Source organism: Myotis lucifugus, unplaced genomic scaffold, assembly GCF_000147115.1.
Source record: "Myotis lucifugus unplaced genomic scaffold, Myoluc2.0 scaffold_77, whole genome shotgun sequence".
In the NCBI taxonomy this organism is placed as follows: Eukaryota; Metazoa; Chordata; class Mammalia; order Chiroptera; family Vespertilionidae; genus Myotis; species Myotis lucifugus.
In genome coordinates, this window is record NW_005871125.1 from 2,236,813 (window position 1) to 2,245,984 (window position 9,172).

General features: G+C 40.1%; 1 pseudogene; it reads left to right on the forward strand.

Annotated features, from left to right (window-relative positions):
* Positions 1-7,152, forward strand: part of LOC102428385 — a 38,625-nt pseudogene extending 31,473 nt beyond the window's left edge.
* Positions 7,153-9,172: the final 2,020 nt, after the last annotated feature.

Genomic DNA, 9,172 nt, shown 5'->3' on the forward strand with positions numbered 1-9,172 from the left:
AGCAAGCTATGAGTGTGTGTGGGGGGGTAAGGGTGGAGGGGTGGGGGGGGGAGGGGGAGCTACAGGAGGGCAGGGCAGTGGGCAGAGAGCTACAGGAGGGTGGCACCAAGCTACTGACCCACGGATTCGTGCGCAGGACTACTAGTGAAGACATAAAAAGTCTTAGAAAGATTTAATAAAAGAAACCAAAACATTTAAAGTTTTGTTAATAAAGTAAAATTTACATATGCAAAACAACTTGGTCCACCAAAATCTGTACCCTGCATTATAGCATACTTTCTTTGAAAGGAATCCTGAGGTATTCTAGTGTTGTGATTCGCAGGTATACAGCTTTAGGTTGGTTTCAGGCTGGCTGCAATGGTGTTACCAGCCTTTGCTCTGGATATTTCAATTTTATAGATATGAGGTGGGGTTTGGAAATTTATATTAAAACCAGAAATCTCCAAGTGATTTAGATGCATAGCCAAGTTTGGGAACCACTGGCTTAGACCATCTCCATCACTAAATGACTAATTAGTACAATTCATAAACTATTTTCAGTTTTTGCTCCTTTCTGATCACATGGTACAGATTGCCATTCCTGGCCTTTTTGTGGCGCTGGCCAGTAAGCTGTGAGCAGAAATGAACTGTGCCACTTTAAACCAGTAACATTTTATTGGTGATACTAAATCCTTAGGGCTCTCTCTCTTTGCTTCTGGCATGGGGATCAGAAACATTGCCTCTCAGAACTCTGAAGGCACTTCTCCCCCCTCCCCATTTTCTTTTAGAATCCAGTGTTGATATTGAGGATCTAATGACATTTTGATGATTTTATTCTTTTGAATATGACTATGTATGGAACTTTGATCTATCCTTGATGTTCTGAAATTTCATGATGAGCTATAGTATAGAATTTAAAAACTCACTGTGCTACATACTCTCTGGTAAATTTATATCCAGTACGGGAAATTTTTCTTATAGTCTTTCTTTGATAATTTCCTCCCCATCATTTTCTTTTTGGGGAACATCTATTCGTTGTGAACTGATCCTCTGTTTCTTATTTTTTTAGTCTTTATTTCCAACTCATTCTCTTTTGGTCCCATTTTTATTTTTGGAGATTTTCTTCTTTTGACACTTCAATGAAAATTTCCACTTGGTTATAACATTAACTTCCAAGACTACTTTTTTATTCTCTCATGCTTCCTTTTTTTTTTTTTTTAGAATTTCAGTTTTGCTTTATGAATGTGATGGGTTTTCTTATTGTTTTGAAAATGATTTTAAAAGCATTTGTTTCATTTTCCTATATTGCTATGTTTTCTCTAGTCTTCTTTTCTCCTTTGTTTGCTTTTCTTTCATGTTGGAAATTTCTCTTAAGTGTTTTGGATCGTTCATTTTTACTTAAAAAGGAGGCAATGAAATATTGACCAGAAGTGTGTTTGTGAAGGACTTGTCAACTGATATGTTTCATTTGGAAAGTGATCTCCAAATACCAGTGTGTTAAAGTATTTTGTGAGGGGACCTTCAGTTCCCTATAAAAGAATACTGCAGCCTGGCTTAGTGGCTGAGTGTGGACCCATGAACCAGGAGATCATGGTTAGATTCCCGTTCAGGACACAGGCCTGGGTTGCGGGCTGGATCCCCCTAGTAGGGGGCATACAGGAAGCAGCCGATCAATGATTCTCTTATCATTGATGTTTCTAGCTCTCTCTCCCTCTCCCTTCCTCTCTCTGAAATCAATAAAAAACATGTATTAAAAAAAGAATACTGCAATCTCTTTCTCTTCAGAGTGTGTGTGTATACATACACTAGTCTGTAGGTACTCTGGGAGTGGGTGGGAAAGAGGGCTTTTATTATCTGCCTTCCCTCCCACCGTCTTTTTTTTTTTTCTGTCATAGCATTGTATCTGGTATACCCAAGATTAGAGCTTCTTTGGCTCAGTGTCTCCAGAAAATAATAATCCTGTTTTCCATGGGGGAAAGATAATCACTGAATTGGCTGTGCAGTGAAAGAGACTGGTAATCAACCAATCAGTACAGGTTTTTAAGATGTCTACCAGTTTTTTAGCCTTACCCCTTCTCTTGCTTTCAAGTGCTAAGCTTCTCAGGAGCTATGCAAGACACATGGCCATATTCCCTTTCTGAAGGCTCTAAAGTTGGAACATCATCCACTCTTTTAAGACAGTTGCTTTTTACCTAATCTCCATTTTCCAAAAATGGATCTTTGAACGGATTTGGCATGTAGGGTATTTATAGGGATTGACTCCCATGGACAGAAGAAGGAGGAAGCAGGCTTGGGCAGAGGGAGAGTGGAATTGCAATGCTGGTCCAGCAAAACCTCAGCCCACCCCATGGGAAGCCCTGGAATGTATAAGACCCATTACAACTATCCCCCAGAGATCCCAAAAGGCTAGACTTTAAACCTCAATGATAATCAATGATTGGGTTTGGCTAGTAAAGGTGTATTCTTGGGAGAGCTGCTTTATACAATTGAGGAAAACTCAGAGGGAGCTGACTGCTTGAGGCTGTTGCTGATGCACTCCCTGCAGCAAGGAAGGACAAATTCTTCTGTGAAGGATTCTCCATGACTGCCACACCTGGCTCCCTTTTTAGAAGCTATGTAACCTTAGTCATGTTACTTAAAACCTCAGTGGGGACTTGGTCTCCTTATATGTAAAATGGGGATAATAACAGTACCCATCTCAAAGTTTTTGCAAGGATTTAGTGAATTATTGTAAAGCCCTTAGAACTGTGCCTGGCATATAGTGAGTATAGATAATAAATGCTAGCTATTATTCTATTTAGGTAATCTTTCCCTCTCCTGATGGTTTCCATTTAATGGAGAAGGGTTGTAGCATTTTCAGACTTTATAAAATATAGTTCACACTCTGGGAAGAAGGTCACGACAGCTCTTTTTAAAAGAAATAATAATTGGGACACTTCATGTTCTTCCCTTGTCACTTGATATTATGTGATCTATACTGCTAGCAGAATGTGCTAATGGCCTCTGAGTAATAGAATATTAACAACTCCTAATAAGCTGAACATCATAGTTAGAGAGCTATTTAGAAATAATTTGTAAATTACATGATTCCATTCTTAATGTGTATTCATTCCCCTTATAAAATAATATTTAAGAATTGACTATTAAGAGAATTGGTCTTTAACCCTTGAATGTTTCATAAATGCTCATTTCTACTGTTTTGTAAGAGTCTCAATAGAAATTTAAATTGGAGTTTTCCAGGTTCTATACCTTTGAATTTTTACAATTTTCTTTGAAAAGTACTGAATATATCAAATAAAGCTTTTAAAATTCCATTTATGACTGAATTTGAAAGGATATGCTCTTATCTGAAAAGTGGCAAATTACCAATGATGATGATACATTAAATTATCAACTAGGGAAAACTATTGAAGAATATAGGTAGGTGATATAGAAATGGGAAAAGGAGGATCTGCTAGAAATAAAGACCAACTGCTTCTTTCCATATATCTGTTCACTGAAAAAATATTACTCTAGCACCCACTGTGTTGTAGGTATGATGCTGGGTGCTGGGATGACTAGAACATGAATCCTTTTGAGGAGCTTATAATCTATTAGGGATTGCAATTGAGGGGGAATGGGATGCAGAGATTTACACAATATTATAGATCCTTATAGATCCTATATAATAAAAGGCTAATATGCAAATTGTCCCTACCTGTGGGAGTTCGACCAACCAGGAGTTAGATGTGTGCTGACCACCAGGGGGCAGCATGGAACATGGTGGGTGTGGGCGACACAGCACTGGCAGCAGGCGGCAGTGGAGGTGCTGCCAGCCCTGATGGGCCCTGATGAGAGCGGGACTGCGGTGGGATGGTGGAGCAGGTGAACGGGTGGTGCCAGGCCAAGGCGGGTGTGAAGGGAGGCCCAGCTGGCAGCTGGGGGAAGGGAGACCTCGGCTGACAGCTGCTAGGAACCCTACCCATCCACAAATTTCGTGCACTGGGCCTCTAGTATTGTAATAAATATACAAGGTGACATTGAGATGGGAGGCCTACATTTAAGGATTGGCTTTGGGAATGGCAAAGAAGGAAATGATGTCAGAGATACCACAGATAAACACAAGAAGTGTCTGGCCATTAATTTATTGAGGAAACAAGACAGAGGACTACTCAACAAGTGTTGGAGTTTCAAGTCTGGTTGATGGGTGGAAGAGAATATCCTTAGGAAAAGTAGGATATTTGGGGAAGATGATGGATTTGGTTTTAGACATGTCAGTTTAAACTACATTGGAACATCCAGGTGGAAGTACTTAGCAGGCAGGTGTACAGATTTGTAAGGAAATTCCTGGATCAGAAAATAAAACTAAGGTTGCATGATAAAGTTGAAAACAAAGTATACATTTATTGAATTAAACAGTTTGAGATCAAATGTGTATTGAGAAACAAAGCAACATTTTCATAATTCAAATTGTATTCAGTTAAAATGGCTGAAACAAACCACAATATGCTTAAAGCTCTATTTGCTAGGTCCCCTTAGGTCCCCTTTCAAGCCCCTCTGGGCGGGGGATGCAGCCTCAGGCCCCCCGGCCTGGCCTCATGTCCCAGGCCCTGGTTTGGGGTGGGGGATGCAGCCTCAGGTCCCTCGGCCCCGGCACTAGGTTCCCCAGCCCTGGCATGAAGTCCCCCAGCCCTGGTGCGAAGGCATGAGGGCACGAGGGCGTGATGACCATTTGCATATTAGCTCTTTATTATATAGGATATATCTCTGAACATGGCTGGAGTTAGATGGTAGATTTAGACAGCCTTTCCCAAGCATGGGTGTCCCCTCTTTCTCTGGTAACAGGGCCTTGGTCACTGAAGGACTGAGGATTAAGAGCTCAGATCTCTTAGGTTCCTTAGTTGACCCTTCTGGGTGCTGCCTGGTCTGTAGTGCAGGAAGGGGAAGGGGAAAAGCATGATAGGAAGGAGGGAACTCTGTGGTCAGGGAACTTCTTGTTGAGCACAGCTGCGCAGTGCCATCAGAGTGTATAGTTTATGTAAATGAGTTCATACCATATATACTGCCTTACATCCTACTTTTTTCTTCGTGTATATTAATATGTTGTGGACCTTTTTCCTTGTTGAACCACATATATCTTAACCTTTAAAAAATATATGCTTTTATTGATTTTTAGAGAGATAGGAAGGGAGAGGAATAGAGAGATAGAAACATTGATGAGAGAGAAACATTCCTGATCAGCTGCCCCCTGCACACACCCTATGGGGATTGAGCCCACAGCCCAGGTATGTGTCCTGAGCAGGAATTGAACCAGGGACCTCTTGGTTCATGGGTGGATGCTTAACCACTGAGCCACACTGGCCAGGTGATCTTATCCTTTTTATTCACTGCATAATATATACTTTAGTACAGATAAATTATAACTCATTAACCATCCCTCTATGGATGTATGTTTATGTTGTTGTTTTTCAAATTACAAAGTGTGTTTGCAAATATTCTTGTATATACTAGTATATCTTTCCATTTGTTCTAAAAGTGTCCTAGAAGTGGAATCACTAAAGGGAATCCACCTTTTAAATTTTGATGCATTTGACAGAATGCATCTAAACAGGTTCTACCAATTTATACACCCTTTTAAAGGCTTATTTTTCTTCAATAATTACAGCTGGCCCAGATTTGGTTCTGATCTTCTTGGATGCTAAAAAGTTCCAATTACATGGAACTAATTTTAAAAGCTTTAAAAAAAACAAACAACCAGATTGTTATTTCCCCAGCCATCTTGTCTTGCATCCTGCTTGAGAGAAGCCATGTCAAAGATCCTTTATTGAACCACATCCTTAAAGACCCATGTTCTTGAGGGACAAGAGCTCAGGCCAACATTGGCTACACTCCTGTGACTGTCTTCAGCATCTGCTGACAGAGTCACAGTTTGTGTTCATTATTCTGATGCAATAGGTTATCTGGGCAAGAGAGACAGAGGAGGGGAACATGGCCAAGACCCTCCGGCTCTTCTTGTGAATATTTAAAAACCATTTAAATAGATTTCTTTTTATCCCCTAATGATGACAGCACTGAAACTACTTGTCTCATTTTTCAAATCAAAGCTTCCTAAAGCAAAATGGCCTGGAGACTGAACAGCTCATGAAGCTCTATTAATCATAAGGGGGGAGAAGTGGGGAGCTCAATAAGTTGTTCAGGGAATGGAAAAGTACTTAAGACTCAAGACACCTCTCCTTTCAGCCAAACATTTCATATTGATGCTTTGAGACTGTTTTTATTTGTTTGGTTGGTTTCGGTATGTGTGAGAAGAGTCCTTTTGTGTGTGTTTTTCCTTGGAAATGATCCCAAAGTACCTTCTTTCAATACACACCTTTGCTTTCTCTCAAGAGACTTTGCTGGAGACAGGCAGCCTCTTAGCGAATGAGGGCTGGCAAGGGCAAAATGAGAAACCGTAGTATCCAGCGCAGGGGACCTGGCATCATCTATAATGAGGATAACAGTGTCATCAAAGCCTTCAGAAACATCCCTGGAATTACTCTGCTCAATGTAAGCAAACTGAACATTTTGAAACTTGCACCTGGAGGGCATGTGGGCTGTTTCTGCATTTGAACTGAAAGTGCTTTCTGCAAGTTAGATGAGCTGTATGGCACTTGGTGTGGAGCTGTCTCCCTCAAGAGTAACTACAGCCTTCCCATGCACAAGATGCTTAATACAGACCTTAGCAGAATCTTGAAAAGCCCAGAGATCCAAAGAGCCCTCCAACTCCACAAAAGAAGATTCACTGCAGAGTCCTGAAGAAGAATCCACTGAAAAGCCTGAGAATCATAATGAAGCTAAACCCATGTGTAAAGCCTATGCATCGGAACACCATTCTTCGCCAGCCCAAGAACCACAAGCTTCGGGTGTATAAAGCTGCAGCAGCACTGGAAGCCAAATCAGATGAGAAGGGGTTCCAGGCAAGAAGCCTGTGGTAGGGAAGATAGGAAAAAAGGCTGTTGGCGTTAAAGAAGCAGAAGAAGCTTTTGTTGGGGGAAAAGGCTGCAGCTACCAAAAAACCAGCAGCTGAGAAGCCTGCAGAAAAGAAACCCACCACAGAAGAAAAGAAGCCTGTGGCATAAACTTAAATTTGTTTATTCCATAAAGGTCAAATCACTTTGGACAGCTAATTTTGAATAAAAATATGATCAAAGGCAACCCTCCACCCCCCCCCCCCAAAAACACACCTTGGTGTCCCTATTGGGTTAATACCTGTCTCCCGGAGTTGTTTTTAGGATGAGTGATAATTCTCTCTCTTTTTGTTATCGACAAAACCCACACCAGCTTTGTTCTTCATCTATTGTAGCAGTTGCAGAACTTGCACAGTGCAGTAGCTGGGATAATCATATGGTTCCCTTGTAGAGCTTTGGTAGGTGTTGGGGTTTTGAGGCTGCTCTCCTGAGCTTTTAACATAAGATGGAGAAAACACCAGTTACTCATTTCAAAGCTTGGGGTGGAGTGCTGATAGACATTCTATGGGGAGGGAGCTCTAAAGCCTCTACAGACTCCCTTGGTGCATCCATATTTAGTTCCATAAAACCTGGTCAAGTTACTGAGCCCTCTCTTTCTCTCAAGTTATTTTAGATGTAAAAAGAAGATAACTGTTTCTATTGCATACAATTGCTGTGAGGATTAATAAAAACTTCATATCACCATTGCCTGCTTTATTTTTTCATTTAGGTACCTTTCATGATTTCATTTACTTTAGTTTCCTTGTTTATTTTTTATAACTGTTCACCTTTCCCAATGTAAACTCCATAAAACCAGAGGTTTTGTCTGTTAATCACTGCTCTATAGCACCTGGCACATAGCAGATACTAAATAAATATTTTGTTGAATGAAAAAACATGGTAATGCATAGAACAGTGCGTGAAACCTATATAGTATGCACTCCATAGATTTGAAAAGTCATTAGCTACTGTCTATAACTGGATAATAAATAATTTACCTTGAAGAGTAGGATAAGAGATCATTTAAATAGTGTACCTGATACAGCACTCAGTAGGCCCTCTAGAAATGGTAACTGGATTATGTATGAGTGATTGTCGATCATTTTAGCTAAAGTATTTTGTGAAGAAAGCACTTGTAGTCATTCTCTTCAACTCTATGTTTGAGCTCATTGGTTTAAAAAAATTTTACTTCATCCTTGGGGAAGAGGTAAGAAAAAGGGGTACAGGGAGAGTCTTGAACAGCCAGTGTGTATTAGGAAATGGTAGCTATTTTAAAGTGAATTTAGTTCCTGCATCCAAAAAGTACTTAATGAGTTCTTAATTAAAGGGTGTCCCAAAATTCACACAAGAAGTAATTTTGATAGAAAACACAGGTTTATAATTAAAAATTGTAAATTTTTTATTGATTCATAAAGTATACAGTATAGGGTTATGCATGGAATAGCATATCGAGTAAATGGCCTCCACAGCTTTGCTGGCGCATAGCACTCTTTTGTTGAAATTTTCCATGACCGAAATGCGGCCGCTCAGGCCATAACAGTTAATGGTGCTCGCTATCGCGACATGATAATCCATTTTTTTATTTTTTATTTTTTTAAATTAATAAATCTTTATTGTTCAGATTATTACAGATGTTCCTCTTTTTCCCCCCATAGCTCCCCTCCACCTGGTTTCCACCCACCCCATGCCCTTACCCCCCGCCACTGTCCTCATCCATAGGTGTAAGATTTTTGTCCAGTTCTTCCCGCACCCCCACACCTCCTTCCCCCCAAGAATTGTCAGTCCACTTCCTTTCTATACCCCTGCTTCTATTATATTCACCAGTTTATTCTGAATTAATTTTTAGGTTCACTTATTGATAGATATTTATTTGTTGTCACTTTGTTGTTCATAATTTTTATCTTTACTTTTTTCTTCTTCTTCCTTTTAAAGAATATCCTTCAGCATTTTAGATAATTCTGGTTTGGTGGTGATGAACTCCTTTAGCTTTTTCTTATCTGTGAAGCTCTTTATCTGACCTTCAATTCTACATGATAGCTTTGCTGGGTAGAGTAATCTTGGTTGTAGGTTCTTGCTATTCATCACTTTGAATATTTCTTGCCACTCCCTTCTGGCCTGCATGGTTTCTGTTGAGAAATCAGCTGACAGTCGTATGGGTACTCCCTTGTAGGAAACTAACTGTTTTTCTCTTGCTGCTTTTAAGATTCTCTCTTTGTCTTTTGCTCTTG